Source organism: Mesocricetus auratus, unplaced genomic scaffold, assembly GCF_017639785.1.
Source record: "Mesocricetus auratus isolate SY011 unplaced genomic scaffold, BCM_Maur_2.0 Super-Scaffold_100008, whole genome shotgun sequence".
Lineage (NCBI taxonomy): Eukaryota > Metazoa > Chordata > Mammalia > Rodentia > Cricetidae > Mesocricetus > Mesocricetus auratus.
In genome coordinates, this window is record NW_024429192.1 from 59,318,429 (window position 1) to 59,337,838 (window position 19,410).

Below are 19,410 nucleotides of genomic sequence, written 5' to 3' on the forward strand. Positions count from 1 at the left end.
AGCGAAAAGAAAGAAAAGAGGGGTTCCGTTACCATTTGAGGGCTCACTCCCAATGACTTGAAACCTCCCACTAGGCTGGGGCTGCTCAGGACATGCGCCATCAAGACCATGAATCATTGGGAGGACTGGTCTGGGAGCTGGTGACACTGCATAGAATGTGGTCCATGAAATATGGGTTGCTGGCTTCACCACCTTCCCTAGGCTAGACAATGATCTTTATCAGCCATAGTTTCTGTGACTCCAACTGATAGTAATGGACCACTACTGACTACATTCTTGGGAAGATCAAATGGAGTTGAGACACCCAGTTACTGCTATTCTCTCAGGGTTATTTGTGAGGATATTGCTTTGTTCATAACAAGGGTACCAAACCAAATGGCTTAAGTGATACAGATGTTTACTTCTCTCTTATTACAAGCTGGTCTGGCTGCTCAGGTATAGAAAGTCACAGGAGGACCAATTCCTTCCAGGTTGTTGGCAAGGGTGCCTTCTTTCACGTTTCAATATGGCTTTCTGCCACCTTCCATATTTGTCTTGTGTCCTTGGTCCTTAGAAGCACATGACTTCCTTAGGGAAGTCCTCCTTGGTCCTCTAGGCTACATTAGAAATTCCCATACCCCTTTGTTTATCCTTCACGAAGCTTGGAAAGCTTGTACTCTCGGTTTACTGTCATTTTCTCTGAGGGTACACTTGTGAGACTGTGGGACTGTGTTTGAATTCCTCCCTGGAACCTGCCTATGACACGCAGACAGATGCTCACAATGTCCTTGTTGACTAACAGTACTGTCATCTAAGGCTCTGGGACGCCCTTAACACAGAACACTACAGTATGGAATGAAAGAGACCTCTCCATCCCAGGGTGCGTTAGGAACAGAATGAGTCTTCTCTACCGTTTCCTTGGTGTTGTGAGTGTGCTGTCAAGAACACAGACGAACACACTTGGATCTTCCCTCAAAGTCCGAATTTATTAAAAAACAATAAATTCACAAAGCACAGCAATTTTGTTGTCAGCAGTTCCTGAGTAGCCCGCTTTCCTGGCTGAGGAAAATACACAGTTTGGTTTTTTTATTCCAATCTTTTAAAAAGCACGTATTTATGTATTTATTTATTTCGTGTGTGTGTGTGTGTCTTGTGAGCACACACCCATGCACACGTCAGAGAACAACTTGCAGGAGTGGGTTCTCTCTATCCTGTGGATCTGGGGGTTGAACTCAGGACAGTCAGTCTGGCTAGCAAATTCCTTGACCTGCTGAGCTATCTTGCTGGCCACAAAAAGCTTAAAACAGCCCCACGAGAGTTCTAGGAGTTAAGAGGTCCGAGAAGCAGAAACCAAAAGGGATGCAGAGAAAGTCTCCATGAAAGAAAGCTGGTAGACCCAGGCAGGGGGTGCTGCCAGTGCTGCCACCCTGGAGTTAGGCTGCGGGGCACTGTGGAGCTGTTGCAAGGTGCACTGCAGACTGGAGAGGTGAAAGACAGGACCTCGTCCAGGCAAGTGAATAGCAGACATATGGACAGCTGCTTCAATGCCAGGGACTGATCCACACTGAAGCCTCTGGGATGCTAGAGTCTCTGAGCCCTTTGACAGGTGGATGGGGCTGTTGGCATGACAATATTAGGCCTCCTCCTCCTCGTGTGGTCCAGGTGAGGGAACTGCCCTCTTTCCTCAGGGTGCGGTGCTTGACAATTCTTGGGCCTACTTCTCCTGATCTGATTTTAAAAAATCATGTGCCCCTATAGTCCCAATTTATCTTAATAAATTGTTAGGGTGGTGCCCTTTCGACTTCCAGGACAAAGCAATTCATCAGCTTGTGCCTGGTGGGTGGCACCAGACAGATGGTGCTGTTTATATCCACCAAGGTGCTGAGTCACCTCCATCCTCAATGAAGTCAAATCGCCTTGAAGATGGAGTCTCGGAGGCACAACTTGAAAAAACATTGTTTTATACAATATGGAGGAACTTGGACCAGGGTACATACAGCCTGATCTCAACAGTTGGCCTTGGGAAGAAGGGTGTATCTTTCTGAGAATGTAACCAGGATCCTAGGCCAGAGAGTTGGGGGTGGGCTGATGGTATGGGCGGTAAGGGAGTCGGCAAATTCCAACAAACTAACTCCCACTACTCTATCCAAGAATCAACCAGAGGAGTAATGGGGTTTTAATCAGCATGGCCAGGTACCAAAGACAGCAATCAAGAACTTCAGCCTAGCTTCAGGGACAATTACACTAGTGTTAGGGTTTTCATTTCGTTTTGTTGGTTTTTGTTTGTTTGTTATTCCACCCAAGGTTTCTCTGTGTAACACCTCTGGCTTCCTGGAACTCTCTCTGCAGACCAGTATGGCCTTGAACTTGCAGAGGTCTAATTGCCTCTGCCTTCAGAGTGCTGGGATTAAAGGTGTCAGTTTTAAATAGAGAAAAGATTGGGGCACAGGGCAGAGTAGTCTTGGTCAGATTGAGATTTGGATGGTCATTATCTCGGCCTCATAGGATTGCTCCTACTTGGTGGGGAGGGGAAGTTTCAATCATGGGGAAATTGTTCTCATTTGGGAAGTGACATCATAATGGGGTGATCTGTCTGTAAGACTTCACTGTCCCCTGGTATCCAAGGGACAATGACTAGAGACTCATGGGTGCTTTTTCAAGGGTCTGGACAGGATGTTGTAAAAAAAGCTAACAGCAAATAGCTTATTTGTTCATATGTCTTGAAACAGGGATGAATAAAGTCAGGTAAAGACAGTGCTAAGCAACTTTGTATCATACATTTTTAGACAGACACTCCTTAAGTGACTAATACGGTGCCCTGGTGCACTGAATGGGTACCTGACCCAAAGCTGGAGACGGGTGCAAAATGAAGGAGATACCAGCTGTTTATCCTGCATTCAGTTACCTCATGGGCCCACGTAAGTAGTCAGGGCTTCTTAGGAAAAGCAGTTTCCAAGTGTCTGCTGTTAGCAGGGTTGGTTGGTGATCTATCTGCTGGTGCTGTGTGTTTCCAGTCCTCGGAGTTCTTCCTGTGGGGTCCTGGCATGGTGTGAGTCTGCCTTGGACAGTTCTGGAGCAGGAAGCTGCTCTTTCATGATAAAGTGGCTCTGGAGCTAGGACCTGGGTGTGTGTGGGGGGTGGGGTGGGCAGTGAGTATCAGAGAGGGGAAGAGCTTGGCCCAGAGCAATGACCTGGTCCTAAGGATGCCACAAGAGGCCTGGTTTTCCTGTCCTGGTCTCTGTAATGCAGCCAGTAGACCTGCTGCCTTCTTGTGAGGGGCAAGGAAGAACCTCAGTGGGGGACATCCCTGGGGAGACTGGCCACAGCAAAGACTGCCTAGAGTGTGCGCCCAGTTTGAGGCTCTGGGACCACAATCAGAAGCTCCTTTTATCTCCAACATGACTCTGACTCCTACCGTGAGCAGAGGGTTGTGGCCTCCACTTGACCTCCAACATATTACCTGCTCACCAACCCTGTCTTTTCTTGGGTTCAGACCAGAGGGAAACCTGGCTTGGTTGTGAGCAGCCAGCTCTTTTTGGCAGTCTCCAAAGTCAGTCATCAGACACCCAGCCCCAGGACTTAAGAGGTGCTCAGGTTTCACTGATGAATGAAATGAGCCCACTCGAGAGCCAAGTCCAGATTTCCTCGCTTATATTTGTCCTCAAGCTCAAGGTGGGGGAGGAGAGAGCAGCCAGCAGCCCCTTGGAAATTTGCCTCATGCTTGGCACCTGGGAAACCGTTTCTCCTGCTACGGCATGGGATTGACTGGGGAATGAACACGATTGCAGTTTCATTTTGACCACTGGGTTTCTTCCCCCATAGGACAGTTGTGGTCCTTCATTTCTGCGGGTCTCTCTGGCTGGCATAAACTGAGCAGACTTTTCTCACTGGGGTTCTGGGCTAGAAACTCCTCCTACTCGCTTCTGCCCCTGTCTGGAACAAACAGCAATGAAGAGGGATGAACTCTGGCTGGGGCTTCTTCTTTTTCAGGACAGTTTCACTATGAACTTAGAGCCCTGGATTCCTTTGACATGCTGCCCCTCTCCAGGTTCTTTGTAGAGAGTCCATATCTCTGTGGGATGACTGGCCCCTCCCACTGTCGGGAGCGAAGGATCTCTCTGAGCTGATTCCACCCCTGACTTTTGGTTTCACTTACTTCCGTCCGATGCAAACCCCAGATTGTCCACCTGAGAAGTCTAAACAGCATTACTTTGTGGTATCTAATCTTGGTTGTCAACTTGACTGCATCTGGAATCAACTAAAATCTAAGCTACTGGGCTGTGTTGTGAGGGATTTTTTTGATCCAATTATTTGAATCAAGAAGCATCACCCCAAATCTCCACAGCACGTTCTACTGCAGCCCACACAGGACAGGGAGAAGGAAACTTTACCTTTTGCCTGATTGCCCTCACGCTCAGCGGCAAGTCCACCCATTCTGGTGCTGTGACATTCCCTCACCAACGTTAGGACCACTTCCTCAGGGTTCCAACCTAGACTGAAGACAAGCAGTGCTCCAGGAGTCCTCCAGGCCTTCAGTGACATTGAAGCTGCTGAGTCATCCAGTCTCCTGGACTGAGCAACTACAAGAATTCTGGTCTCCTCCAGTGTGAGTCAGCCACCGTTGAACCACCCAAACGGAATCCTGTAAGTCAACCTAAAAAATCCCTTTTTGTGTTAGCCTGACTAATACAAACTTTCTCTAGTACCCTTCTCTTCTGGGGAAAGAAGATGTTGACCAATTTATATGTACAATCTAGCTCTCACTAAATTTTGGCAACAAAGAGTGGTAGAAAGAGTGTGACATAAAGAATGTTGTAGAGTTTTCTTGTCCGCATGGGTCCCACCATTCTTCTCAACCTCACGTTGGGCGCCATTTACAGAATGCTGATTTGGGAGGTAGGGCTTCCGAGTTCTCATTCTGTCTTTGCCATTCACCAGCATGATCTGGAGAAGGTCATTTCAGTGTAAGGTTAGACATTGTGCCTAGTGCTGGCTGACACAAGTCTATACTAAATACATTCACGGTCTCTTGCCAGTTTGAACAGCATCTTGTCACTTCTCACATTTGATCACCGTGAATATGCTTAGATGAAGATCTGACCTTGGTACTAGGATGATTCTAATACTGAGAAGAATCTGAGCCGTCTGACTTCGGCAGACAACTAGCCCAGACTGGATCTTTCTTGGTGTATTGGTGGTGGGATTTCAAAGTAAAGCAGGGTTAGTAGGCTGGCGTTTAGGTTATTCCATTTCTGTTCCCAACAGGGTATGAGGCAGCCTTACTATCTTATACTGAATAAGAGTGAGGATAGAAGTAGGAGACACCCCCACCACCACTATAATTGGGGCTGGAAGCAGGAATGAAAGTAAAAATACTCTAGGGTTTTACCTTTCTTGCTCCATCTTTCCACTTCCCTGCAGCATTGAGGGAGTGGGGAATGGAGCAGTAAGTCTGATTGGGAACTCTCCTGAGTTCGGCAGGCTCTCTGTTGATTGGTCTTTAGTCTTCATCTCATTTGCATGCTTACCCCCAGCCAATCAGATCCCATCTGGGTCTATATAAACCTCTGGGCATAGCCTTGTCATCAGTCTGGCCTTTGGACTAGAACCTTGGCTCTTCAGCAAGAGGTTCACTCCCACTCACCAGACGTGTTCACCAGAGGAAGATTTAACACTTATCCTGCCTCAGTGTCGAGTCCCTGAGACAGCCCACCAGGCCAACCCTTTCTGCTTCTACGACTTTAACTCTCTGTGGGAACCTGTTTTTGGGGGTTTCTGTTTTGTCTTGTTGAAATAGGGTTTCTCCATGTAACAGTCCTAGCTGTACTGAAACTTGCTTTATAGACCAGGGTGGCCTTGAACTCACAGAGATCTGCCTGCCTCTGCCTCCTGAGTGCTGGCATGTGCCACCACTGCCCAGACAGGCCACCTGTTCTTTATAGACTCCTTTGGAGGCTGCCACCTCCTCCTGGTTGGCATCCTGATGCTACTGAGCATTCAGAGTTTTAATTCTTCTATCCATGTTGTCACTCCCACAAGGTATATAAAGTGCCCCCTGAGCCACTGAGATGGCTTATCAGGGAAAAGTACTTCCTGCTAGGCTCGGGATCTGAGTTCAAGCCCTAGGACTTACATGGTAGAAAGAAAGAACTAACTCCTGTAAATTGTCCTTTGTCCAACACACACACACACACACACACACACACACACACACACACACACACACACGCACGCACGCACGCACGCACGCACGCACACTAAATAAACAAACAAAATGTAATAGAAATTCTTGTGTCCACTTCATTCTTAGAGGAAGTCAACAACTGACAAGAGACTTGGCTGCCTCAGCGAGTAGGAAGTTTCCCGATAGACCACCATCCCCTTTGCTCAGTTCTTCTCACGAAGGTCTCTCCAGACATGAACATGACACGCCTCATACCCCATAAGACAGTTCTCCATGAGGTTCATTGCACCCTGTTCCCACCATGGCTTCGTAGGTGTGTTTGACTGGGCTTAGAACCAATGACAATCACATTCAGCAATGCTTGTCACCCAGCAGCCGTGTGTCAATAACTTCAGCTTTCCAAAACCCTGCAGAGAAACCCACTTTCCAGACAAACACAAGCATTATGTTTTCAAAGGCACTGGGTCCATTTTCTAGAAATGTAATCATTTGAAGGGATTTTCCCTCTGTTCTTTTACAACAATGAAGATGTTGTAAGGCTTGTAAGTTGTACTGTTTCTGTGAGAAACATCATGGGGACAAGTGGACTTGGCAAATAAATTCAGAAAAGCATACTTTGCCTTACCAGGAAAGCCGCAGACCCTGACAGCCAGAGTGTCTTTTCTGGAACACAGACATGATAGATAAACAATGGCCCATAGGATAACCCAAATGAATCCGGGAGGGGATGGTGTGTGGGCCAGTGCCCTTGAGATGGATACTCTTAGTTTTCATGCAGATCTCAAGATGATGCTGCTAGCTTTGGGGGTGCCTACATCACAGTGAGTAGGCTGTGCCCTGTGTCTAAACCCAGACCACTGGTTTCAGTTCTAGGCTCCCCCAACTGAGAGGCGGAAGAAGGAACAGGCATTTTTAGCATTCTCAGGCTTTGGCTCTGTTAGAAATTTGTGCAATAGAAAACAGATTGCTCCAACTTACTTGCTCTGATTTGACTGTCTGCCTTATTGCTTTCAGGCCTCCAAAGGTCTTGCTAACCCAGGCAGCACTGGAAAAAAATTCTCTACTTTTGTTCTTTCCGTGTGCGACTTAGTCGCACTACATGAATTTAGCTTCCTGTTGGCTTTACTGGACTCATGGCATGACTATCTTAAGTTTTATACAAATATTAAATTAACATTCCCTGTGCAAGCCAAAGTTATAATCATTAATTTGGCTTATGTTTAAAACAGTGATTCCCATCTCAGGCTACACATTGATAAAATCACAGCCTCTTTATAAAAATTCCCATGCTGGAGGCCCACGCCTCAAAAATCTATTTTAATTGATTTGGAGTGGGGCCTGGGCATTGATTTTTTTAAGCTCCCTGCTGATTCTAATTGCAGCCAGGATGCAGAGGTATTGTTCTGAATGATGCCGGAGAAGTGTGTTAATTTAGTTGAGGGGGAGACAGTTTTGCTGGTTTTGACAGTTTTCAGCCCCATATCTGGAGAGGAACAAAGCCAAAATCACAGGGCAGTTACATAAGGTGTGGAGGACAAGCCACTTCCAAACTGGCAATCGAGAGCAGTGATGCGGAAATACAGGGCGGGCACTGACTACACGCGTTTTGACTATAGAACCCAATAATATTAGATAATAACCAGTCTGTGAGCAGAAAGGATCAGAAACAATTAAAAAAGAAAAACTTACACTTTCACTAACCTGCACTGAAAATGACTTCATGCTTCTGGTATCCCAGCACCTAATAAGCCCATTACACAGATTTATGTTGCTTCAAATCTCAAAGCATCATCAATCTAGTGAATTATGATGACTAGAGATGCAAGTCACCATCTCTTGCCTGGGAGAGTGTGTCTGCAGCAGTGAGGGTAAGACAATTCCGATAGCAGAGGAGACAGAACAAAGGGCAATCCCTGAGCCGGCGATTCTGAGCTCCTTAATAGCCAGGGACTGATCACTGCTCAGCAGGATTTCCCAGCTCCACAAATGGCTGGAACCTTTGTTTTCTCTGGGAAAGACTGGCCCATTAGCTCACTGACTGCATTACAGCTTAATTTGTGTTTTTTTTTTTTTTTCCAACATGATGAAGGGGACAGACACTTTTCAAAACTCAGAGGATATCTAAGGGAGAGTCCTTCTCTTTAGCCGGCATCATTAAGCATATGGTGCCTCAGGGGATGGGAAGGCCATTAACTGACAGAAGCCAGGAAAGGGATGAGCTCACGGAAGAGGAGGCAATGGGGTGGATATGGAAAGTGCCGCCACAGAAAGGGCCTGGTACTTGGGAATCAAGCTCAGTCTAATTGTGGTTAAAGAATGGTCATCTTTTGAATACATCAGGCTAAAGAGTTAGACATTTCCCTGAGGAATAGATGCATTAAATTCACAGACTGGATTCAGACAGACTTCTGCGTCCAGTGGACATTTCCCTGGGCCAATTCCCCCAGTACAGCTCTGCCTGCTCTGAGGGTCCTCTCTGCCTTGTCTTAGTGTAGGAGCACTGGCTGGCTTGCACATGGAGCTACCTGAGCCCACATTGCCTAGAAGCTGATGTTTAAGGCTTGAACAGCACCTCCTTTACAAATAAATGGTAGCCTGGCTGGCGTAGGTGCTTAGCATTTCCTGAAAGACCTTCTTTACAAAGCACCCAGAAGATTAACTGACCCTTACCAAGTTCCCTCCTAGCCTCCGGTGGAAAGGGAAACCTGTCGTGGTTCCCCAGAGTGACAAAAGTAGGGTCCTGGATGCTTGGTCATGCTGGCTCTTCCTCTCCAGGGTCTGTGACTAACAGAGGTGGAAGTTTTTGTGCTGTAAACCAGAGAATCTAACAGGTAGGGTACACTGGGTTCCAGAAAAGGTAGGCACGGGCCCTGAGCATAGCCAAAGCGGAATCCTGGGCAGTCTACCCACCCCCACGGTCCTTGTCTTAGAGTCTAATTGCAAACAGCTAATCACACACTGAAGACTGACTTTAATTCTTTTACCCAGTTAGCAAAACACAAGTGTTGGTTTTGCACAGGTAGATTTCTATCTCCTTCCGTGTCTGACCCAGCCCTGCATTCATAGTGTACTCTTCCTGTGCTCCAGGAGCTCCAAGACTGAGGTGATCAGTGAAATGGGGCTCCCCTGCTGCAGGCAGCCACACTCACTCAGCGTCCCTGTGGAAGGCTCTTAGCGACCTCCATTGAATGACATTCATGTCTGTGTGTTCCACCTCTAACGAGCACTGAAAACCAGATGCCAAGCTGAAGTCATCAGGAAAGAGGTGTCGGGGAACCACGAGGTGGGAGAGTAAAGTCGAAACCTGTCAAAATGTTCCTAGCAGTTCCCTTGCCTCCTGGTGTCACCTTATGGCCCACCTCCTCAGGGTAGATAGCCTCTGCGGTGTGGGGGTGGGGCAGAGGATCTGTGTCAAGCATCAGGAGAGGTGTCTTTTGTTTTAATCAACTCTGTGGCTTGTGGCCAGTATCTGTCTTTCTCTGGGCTTCATTTCCCCGCACTATTGAATGAAAGAGGTAGACAGGCATTCTGCCTACCTTATGACTCTGGCCTTTATTTTATGCATTTCATACAACAGTTGCATATTGGAGAAGGGGGCAGTTCTGGTGGTTTGCTGAGCAGAGCTCATAGCACACAATGCTCCACGGCCCGAGTTTACTCACCAGCCCTCAGCTCTGGAGGCCCTTTCAGGAGTTTCAGCTTAAAAACATTTAGCATCTCCAATGCCAGACCACAGCTGCGCAAAATAGGACAGTCTTAGGAAACGGACAAGGCCCCCTGGAGCTGGGGAAAACATTGCCTCAGGGGGAAAGAACTTTTCCAGACACAAAAATCAGCAGTATTGTGTCTGCTGGTGCTATTTGCCCAGGTGGTTCAAGATAAACTAGGCCTACTCGGATCCTTAGCTCTGGGCAGTTCTTTTCCAAGCAGTGTTGGTCTTAATGATGAATGCAGGTTGTCTAAGTCTTCTGGCCCGAGCTGTCCCAGAAACCAGGCTTCAAAATCACTTCCAAGTTCTTCTGTGAACTGTCTGGCTTTTAATGCTTCCTCCTGAGACAAAAGCTGGTAAAATGCTGTCACTGCAGTAGTCTCAGTGCGGTTCTGGGTTGATGCCCTGTGTGTCGAGAGGCATAATGTTCCAAGTAGGGAAGCATCTAGTGCAAGGTTGCTCAGGGAGGGCAGAGGAAGGGCACCCTGGTATCCTCAAGGCTGCTAGTTAGGGTAAATCCTTTGCTACCCTCTCAAGGTAGGTGTTTCCACGCCAGCCAACTACCCAGCCAGTCAGCTCAGCAACCTGCAGATATCCGCTGGAAGCCCAGGACTGGGAAGGTATTACTACACTATTTTTATTTTTTTTTAACTATTTCAAAGAATAACAATATGCCCTAACCACTTTGGGACAGGGCAGAATTGGCCAGCTTCCTGGAGTTCTTTCCTTTCTGAAACTGAAACTCAGTGTCACATTTATTCCTGGGCAATACCTAGAGTTGCTTAGAACAAGCGCATGTATCTGAGTGAAGACCAGCGAGCTATCTCGTCAGGTCTCAGGTCCCATGTCTCATCCACAGACAGGCACCATGGGCATCGACGCTTTCATAAGGGCTCATGGCTGCTATCATCAGCTGCTCTGACATCTTGCATCTCAGCGCTCTCTTCCACGCTGGCTCAGCTGAACCACAGACAGTATTTATTTAAAACAAAGTGAGAATCATACTGACATACAATTTACACAGCCTGCCCCAGTTTATGGTGTTTTGACAGGATTATTTAATTTTATGATGGTGCAGAAAGCATACCCACACAGTCATTCCATCTTTTACTCTCAGGAGGTTAATTACTGCAATTCACTATAACTTGGATTGACCCCAAAGGCCCATGTGTTCCAGGGAAGGTCTTGGAACCATTAAGAGGTGGGGTCTAGTGGGGGGGTGTCTTAAGGTCATTGGAGGGATATCCACAAGGGGTGAAGGGCTGTAGCACCCCATCCCTTTCCTCTTTCTTTTGCTCTTTGTCTGCAGGGCACACGAGGTGGTCTTGCCACTGTGTGCTGTCCCTACTGCCCCAGGCACAAGAGCAACAGGCCAACTTATCACGGACTGGAGCCTCCCAAATCATGACCCCCAAATAATCACTTTTCTTGGTAAGTTGGTTGTCTCAGGTATTTGTTAGGGACATGAAGCTGATTGACACAATATTCAATACTTAATGACAAGATGGGCTCAGCATTTGGCCCTTTTCTCCACTGTCGGGTACTGGAAGTCTTCAGAGTCTGTTCAAGTAATGGTATTTGGTAGGTTAGAGTGTGCCCGGTGTGGATACAGACATCAAGATTCACGCGACTAGGTTCAATATAGGTTAAATGTTAAGAGAAGCTTTTTCTTTTGCTAGCCGCTTTGGTTTATCCCCCGCCAGTCGCCTGGGCTCTGCCGCGCCAGCCTGGTTCTAGAGCCGCATCAGTCCCAAATAAACACACAAGACGCTGTATTAATTATGAAGCTGTTGGCCTTGCTTGTCTCTTACTGGCTACCTCTGCCTTAAGTAATTACCCCATAATTGTTAATCTAAGTATGTCTCTTACCGGAGAATAGTTCCGGGCTCCTACCCCATGCGTTACATGTTGACTCTCTTGTGTTTCTCCTCCCAGAATCCTCCTGGACTCCTAGCCCCACCTATCTAGATTCCTATTGGCCAGCAGTAATTTATTAACATATACACAGGACTTCCCCAACAGTTAAATATAATTTTATTTGGGGAGAAGACACTTACACAAGAAGCAGATGACCAATGCAAGTTCCTGTTCCAAGGATCCACCCAGGCTGCTCTCTATGACCCGACTGGAAGCCAGAGAGAGCACCTGTGCCCAAACGGGTGTGGTCAGTGCTACAGGTGTGGGCAGGCTGGATATCTTACCACAATTCCCCTTTTAGTCTAAAGAAAAAGATGTAGGTTCGATACATAAGAATATACAAAGACAGCAAATGTCAAGTATGTTCTGGGAGAAGGAAAAGTAAGAACAAACACACTTAAGACCTATCACCAGTGAAGCATCTAGAGCAAATGGTAAGAATAACTGGGATAACTATAGAGCTGTCCTAAGCTGGAAAGTTTAAGTCTTGTACCTAATATCTCTATCTAGGAAGAGAGAACAATGATTGTGACAGTCTAATCTTCATCCTCATTAAAGACCTGAGAAGGAAAATAACAATACTAGGGTAGGCAGGAAGTGCAGGTGAGCAACTTCCAAAAGGTACAGTGAAGACAGAAACAGCAAGCTACCTGGACAGTCACCCTAAGTCTCACAGCAGTATAGGGACAACCAGCTTTGGCTAAGGCCTAGAGCATCTAACTGACCAATACAGAAGCAGGGAGGTAGAAAGGCTGTCTTATCCTGACTTGCCAAGTTTATCTGTCTTCTAAGTTTATTTCCTGCAAGCACAGTAGGACAGCATGTCCAAAGTCAGCAGCCAAGGTGTGATAGAGGAAGTCCTCTGTACATATGTTTATCTTATTGGTTGTTAAATAAAGCACTGTTGGCCAATAGGGAAGCAAGAAGATGGGACTAGGAGTAGAGGAGGATTCTGGGAAATGTAGTAAAGAGAAGTTGCCATGTGATCCAGGCAGGAAGTGATATAGCAGGCAGTAACAGTATATAAGCAAGAACAAACAGGTAATCGCTCTCTTCTCTTCTCTGCGGAGACACAGAACAGATGTGATATAGACAAAAAGAGTGAGAGAGTTGGACCTTTTCTCTGATAAGATAAAGCCACGAGGAAATACATGAATTATTAGAAGATAGGTGAATAATTAAGACTGAGCTAGCAAAAAGAAACCTTAGCCAAAGGCCAACAGCATTTCTAACTATTATAGTATCTACATGTTTTCTTTGGGGCAGAGAAGAGCAGGCTAACCCTAGCTGGGCCAGAAAAACAATCACATTGCAGAGGTGGGGGCAGTTCTTTGCCCAAGAGGCCATTAACCAATGAGAGAATGAACTCCAGTAGTGTCATCAGTGCCCAACATATTCTTGGGAATAGCTTGGTGCTGTTAGGAGCAATTGTGTCTCAAGGCAATGGAGTGCTAGTATTAAAACATTTAAATGTCATATTCCTTAGGTCTATGAAATATTTGAAGATCAAATATCTATGTCTGACTAATCTCATAGTTATAAGAAATATGGGTGAGTCAGGAGTGGTGGCTCATGCCTTTAGTCCCAGCACTCAGGAGGCAGAGGCAGGCAGATCTCTGCAAGTTCTGAGACCAGACTGGTCTACAAGAGCTAGTTCCAGGACAGCCTCCAAAGCCACAGAGGAACCCTGTCTCAAAAAACTAAACATAAATAAATAATTATAAAGAAACATGGGTGATAATAATCTGTAATTCTCAGGAACATAGTTGTACAATGGCTGAAGCTTCCCAAAATAATTTAGCAAGAACAATGACTTCAAATATATATATCACTAACAGAGATAGAACTGAAATGTCTTTATCAGAGGTAGAATTATAAAGTGCATAAAATATCCTAAGTTGTATCAATATACAAAATGTATATATATCAAGATAGTTTTATATTTGTGTGCAAAACATCATAAACAGAAAGAAGACCCTAAACAGTCAATATATGATAATCTAACAATTTAAGTTATCTATAGCTAACAGTTACTTAAGTTAGTTCACTAGAAAATATGTAAATCCTCCTATATCCCATCCTAACCATACCTTTCCCATCCATACCCTTAAACTTATCTAAAAGAGATACCCGAGTCTGAGCATCACCTTCCATACCCAACCCTAAACAACTAAAAACCAACCCAATGAAGGTGATTACTATCCCTTTTCATTTTAGGATATGTCTCAGTTAGTACTTCTATTCTTTTAAGAGACAGCATGACCATGACAACTCTTGCAAAGAAAACATTTAATTGGGACTTGCTTAAAGTTCAGAGGTTCAATCCATTATCATCATGGCAGGACATGGTGGCGTACAGGCAGACGTGGTACTGAAGAAGTAGTTGCTACATGCTGATATGCAGGCAACAGGAAGTAGTCTGTCTCACTGGGCATGGCTTGAGCATATATGAGACCTCAAAGCCCACCTCCACAGTGACACACTTCCTCCAACAAGGCCACACTTCCCATTAGTGCCACTCCCTTTGGAGGCTATTTTCTTTTAAACCACTACAGGATATTTCCAGTCTAACATAATAATGGCTTCATCACCACGCGATTCTATTGAAAGGGAAGGGCACTCCCTGATGCCAGTAGAGTCTCCACAGGAGAGAAATACTCCTGTAATTAGGATAATTCTGGAGTGTCCCCCTCTTATATATGTGTATCAATCCCAAGGTCTTGCACACACAAGGTGAGGACTCTACCTCTAAGCTACATTCCTAGTTGAGGCTGACTTATAACAAGGGTGACTTAGAATATAGGCTATATGACATCCACAAAGGGGAGCTTGGGACCCCAGGGCTACTGGCAGTGAGGAGCAGGGAAGGGGTCTGTTCCCAGAACCAGAAAGGAGAGAGATGTTCAGAGTTGGGATGCTCTGAGAGGAAGAATAAGGAGACACCACAGGGATGAAGCTGGAAAAAATAAACCCTAGCACCTCTCCTCTATTTGGGGTGGTCCTTAGGCTATGGTGTTCAGAAATCCCTCTGAGATGAACTCTCTCTCCTCAAATGAATTTTCAGTTGTCTAGAAACATTCAGAAAGTACCCAGGATAAATTAACACTGCCAGAGCTAAGGGCCCGGGCAGTGGCAGGCCAAAGGTTATGTATGAGGAAACAGAGGTGATCTTGCTTCCTCTCTCCCCTACCTATACACAAGGACAAGGGGCGCTGAGGTCCCTCGGAGACCAGGCTTTAAGAGTCAGCTGGAGGAGCTGTGCCCAGGCTCAGGCCAAGCTACTTATCTGACAAAGAATGGGAGCTTAAGAGAGAGCCATGCAAACATCAAGAGAAGGAAGCACTGTGGTGAGCATGTGGTGAGCACAGGGGAGTCATTTTGGAGATCAGGCTACAGTCTACGGCAGAGCTTATTATACCGCCCAGAGAAAAGGCAGCTTCACATTTAGGGAGAAGGTATTTTGAATGTGAGCTGTTGAAGAGCTTGTCTGAAGGAACACGCATTGTGTGCTTGTCAAGGTTCTGGGAAGATGTGGAGGGGCACGGGGGATGGGGGAGGGCAACTGTGTCTTCCCAGAGCAAGGGCAAGCAAGCCTTGAGGGCGCAGCAGGAATCCTTCCAGTACAGTTGACACCAAGTGGGCCCTGGTATAGGAGGCCATCAGGGTTAGGCCATCTAAATAACCTGGTGTCTGCCCTGTCACCTGACCGCACATGCACCCAGAAGTCCTCTATGCTCCTTTATTCATTTTTTTTCCCCCAGAGGGACCATTGTTGAGCCCCTTGCTCTATGCCAGCATAGTGTTAGAGAGATGGGCACAGATATATCAAGGTTTGAGCGCCAGGGATTTAATAGTCACATGAGTTAGTCTCTAGAAAAGGACCGTGAAGGGGAGGAGCTGATTACAGTGATTACAGTGAGTGAGGATAGCGAGGCATGCGGGAAGACCTTTCTAAGAGGAGGGCTGAGGAAAGGGTCACCGGCTGAGAGAAAGACCTGAGAAGAAGAACTAGAACTCCCTGCTAGCCTCCTTTCTTGTTACCATGGCAAAATATCTGAGAAACACACCTGAGAAGGAAGAGGGATTTATTCACTCTTGATTTCAGAGTTCAACGCCCTTGGGCAGATCATGGCACGTGTGAGGAGATTCTTCACCTCACAGAGGACAGGAGGTGGAGAGAGGAGAACACAGGGACCAACCCTAACCTTCAATGGCTCACTTCAGTGACCTTTGTCCTCCAACTAGGGCCCACTTCCTAAAAGTTTCTAGAACCTCCCCCAAATAATGCCAACAGCTGGAGGCCATACATTCAAATGAGCCTGTGGGGTTATTTTTATCTAACCCATAACATTCCACAGGGTCAGTGACAGAGTTCAGCAAATCTATCTTGCTCCCTTCTCCCTTTCCTTTCTTTCCTTCCCTTCCCCCACTACTTACCCCTGACACCTTCTCTTTTTCCTTTGCTAGAATTTCACTACTGAGCCCGGGCTGGCCTTACGATTCTCCTGCCTCAGCCTCCCAAGTGCTAGGACTTGGGAAGTGCACTGTCATATCTGTTTGACACATGTTTCTTGAATGCCATTCCTTCAGTAAGAACAGACTGCATAAATTAGTATAAAGATGTATTAATCCAAGCTGTGTGCAGTGGTCCTCATCTTTGAACCCAGTACTTGGGAGGTAGAGTCAGGCAAATCTCTACGAGTTTGGGGTCAGCCTGGTCTACAGGCTAGCTCTAGGCCAGGGCTGCATAGTGAGATCTGTGGGGACACCAGACCTTGAGCAGAAACCCACTTCCCCTTCGGCCTGGGAGCAGGCATCTGTGTAATGTTTACTGAAAACAATTCAGTGCTTTAAAGCTCTTCATAGGGCTGAGATAAGGGCTTGCTCACTGAAATACCATGCCTTTCACACCTCCTACGGCTAGATGCCTCTTCCTGTTTCCCTGTGGTGTCTCCCCGATTCTGGGGCCGGAGATTAGACCACCAGCCAGGAGGAAAGAATGGTATGTAGATGAATGGCAGAAGTCCTTAAAAAGGGAAGCTCCTTTTTCAGAGAGAGACTTCTCCTGAGAGCTCTGCTAAGCGGACTGGGGTCTCCTCCTAAGCTGACTTGGGAAGCATAAAGTTTTCTTAAAGCAACCGACCGGTCTCTGTGTCATCTATCCCGACCACCTCGCTGCATTCTCGGATGCAGGCCGCACAGCAGGTGCGACAAGATCTAGTTTTAAGAAGAAAAAAAAGGAAGTAAACAAAAGGAAATGGAAGGAAGGAAGGAAGGAAGGAAGGAAGGAAGGAAGGAAGGAAGGAAGGAAGGAGAAAAAATGTCTTCCAGTCTGGAAACACTGTCAGTCATAGTGTTTCCCGAGGAAGACGGAGCTGACATACTAAGGGTGAGACCTTGGCTTCCCTCTGTGCTTCTGACCACTCTGGAATCACCTTTGGAGAGCTGCTAGAGAGTGTGTACAGAGTGAGGACTGATATCTGTGGAAAGATCCTTGGGTCAGGATCCCGAGTTTCCCTGCCAGAGTAACTGAGAGGCTGCCAAGGGCAGCTCAGAGCCTCCAAAGTGCTCCTGGGTGAGAATGTGGGGAGCTGGTCCCACTGAGCCACTGGCTTGGAGGCTGCTGCTTGTCTCCTCTGTCTGACCTCACAATATAGCACGTCCTCAGCTTTGCCTCTTGCCCTTTGGGAGCTGCTTCCCTGAGATGGAACTCCATGCCTCACCCATTCCCAAACCCTCGCTTCCCTGATTTCCAGAAACATTCTTTCTCTTACAGGAGAGCTGGCAGGATCCAGCTTCAACTATTCCTATGCCTAGGGAATCTGGATATAGCACAATAACATCTTTAAACACTTCCCTGTCTTTTCTAGCTCATCCCCATGAAATGGAGCCCTCTGGTCTTCCCACTACCAACTACCGCTGGGCCCTCTGAGAGCCTATCATTAAGGATGCTCTCCCAGCCACAGTAACCTCCAGAAGAAAGAATGTAAAATTATAGCTTGCTCACAGATGCTGTCTCAATGAGATAGCATGGAAAGGATGCCCCAGTTACAAGCAAACCAAACTTCCTATGGACCTAACATGAGATGGCTGAGACAGAACCAAGAACACAGAAAGAGACGGCTCAGCGGGTGAAGTGTTGACGTGCAAACATGTGGACCTGAGTTTGGACACCCAGCACTCATGTAAAACCTGGACACTGTTGGCTTCCCTGGAACCCAGTGCTGGCTAGAATGAGGGGAAGGCGACAGGGATAGGCAGATCCCTGGAGTTCACTGGCCAGCCAGTCTAGCCAATCAGCAAGCTCCAAGTCTGATGAGAGATCCTGTGTCAAGAATGTGAGAGAGAATGCTAGAAGATGCCTTACATCGGCCCGCTCCCCACTCCTGAACATGTATATACACTGTGATACATACACTCACAAAGAAAAGAAGGGCCTAGAAAGCCCTGGGTTCAATTCCTACCACAGGTGGCGAAACAACAACAAAACAAAACCCAGCCAAGCAACCAAACAAACAAACAAAAAGACAAATCAACAGCAAGAATACAAAAGTCCGGTTAACCCATCAAGGGTTTGCCTACCATCCCTGGGATATGTGCTATCCTCTACACCCCCTGCCCTCTCCCTGGTTCTCCCAGCCTGCTCAAGACACGCTGGGCACTTGCCAGCTGAACAATAAGTGCATGTCTACTTAGGCCGGCTTGTCTCAAACTGTCAGAAGTTTTGACTCTGCCTACACACTCTGGAGTTGTAAGACCAGGGTTGTAAATAGTTGTCCTGAGGTCCCCTTCTCAGCTTTGCGGAAGTAGATCCACCAGGGCTGAGCCATTACCATCAGCCAGGCTTCCTGATTTGACTGTGAGTTGCAAGAGTCCTGGTTCTCACAGGTTGCTTTCCTCTCTGCCAGTCCAGCCACCCTACTTGACGTCGGGTCCTGGTGCAGGAACAGTAACAGTGTTTCACTCCCTGACTATCTCACAGGAAAGAAGAGCTTGTCTCGACTCGATGATACAGTTGTGTAATTCTACATATAGGGCTAAGCCCATTCAGGCTGCCATAGGGGCTTAAAGTGTTCTTTTTCTTCTTTTAGTGGGGTTCTAAAGGTTCCAGAAAAGGAGACTGTTATGTAATAGTTTCCTCCAAGATTGAAACATTCCATCCTTCCAGGGAGCTCTTTAAGCAGAGAGTTAAGAACTCAGAATAGCTTCAGGAAGTCCCTGAAACTAACTAGATTGACTGGGTCCCTCCCGGCCAGAGAAAACAACAAAAGCTGCAAAGGTTTTTTGCATTTCTGACAATCTAAGATGCAAAGACTCTGAGACCAGATCAGCTACCTGGAAGAAGCAGAAACCAGTTGAGCTGCCTGGAAGAGGTTTAGACCAACTGAGTCACTTGGAAAGGCTGGGCAGTGTGCTCCAGGTTCCAGGTTTTGTGAGCTGTCACCCATGCTTGGGGTGGGCTTTGGCGATACAGTTGTCTTTGAGTCATTTCTGCTCCTGTAAGTAACCCCTCACCCATATTCATGTAAGTAACCCCAACAAACTCATTGGTTCACCAAGTCAGACTTTGGTGGTATCCATATCTGTCGTGGGATCCCTGTCTGGGGTGAATAGATGTGTG

The 19,410-nt window shown here is 46.8% G+C and overlaps 1 long non-coding RNA gene across 1 annotated transcript; it reads left to right on the top strand.

The window, feature by feature from the left end:
• The first annotated feature begins 2,616 nt into the window (after positions 1 to 2,616).
• On the top strand, positions 2,617 to 19,222 carry LOC121141969. Its single transcript, XR_005878956.1, has 3 exons — positions 2,617 to 2,897; positions 4,028 to 4,623; positions 17,660 to 19,222. It is a non-coding gene; the product is annotated as an uncharacterized LOC121141969 (long non-coding RNA).
• Positions 19,223 to 19,410: the final 188 nt, after the last annotated feature.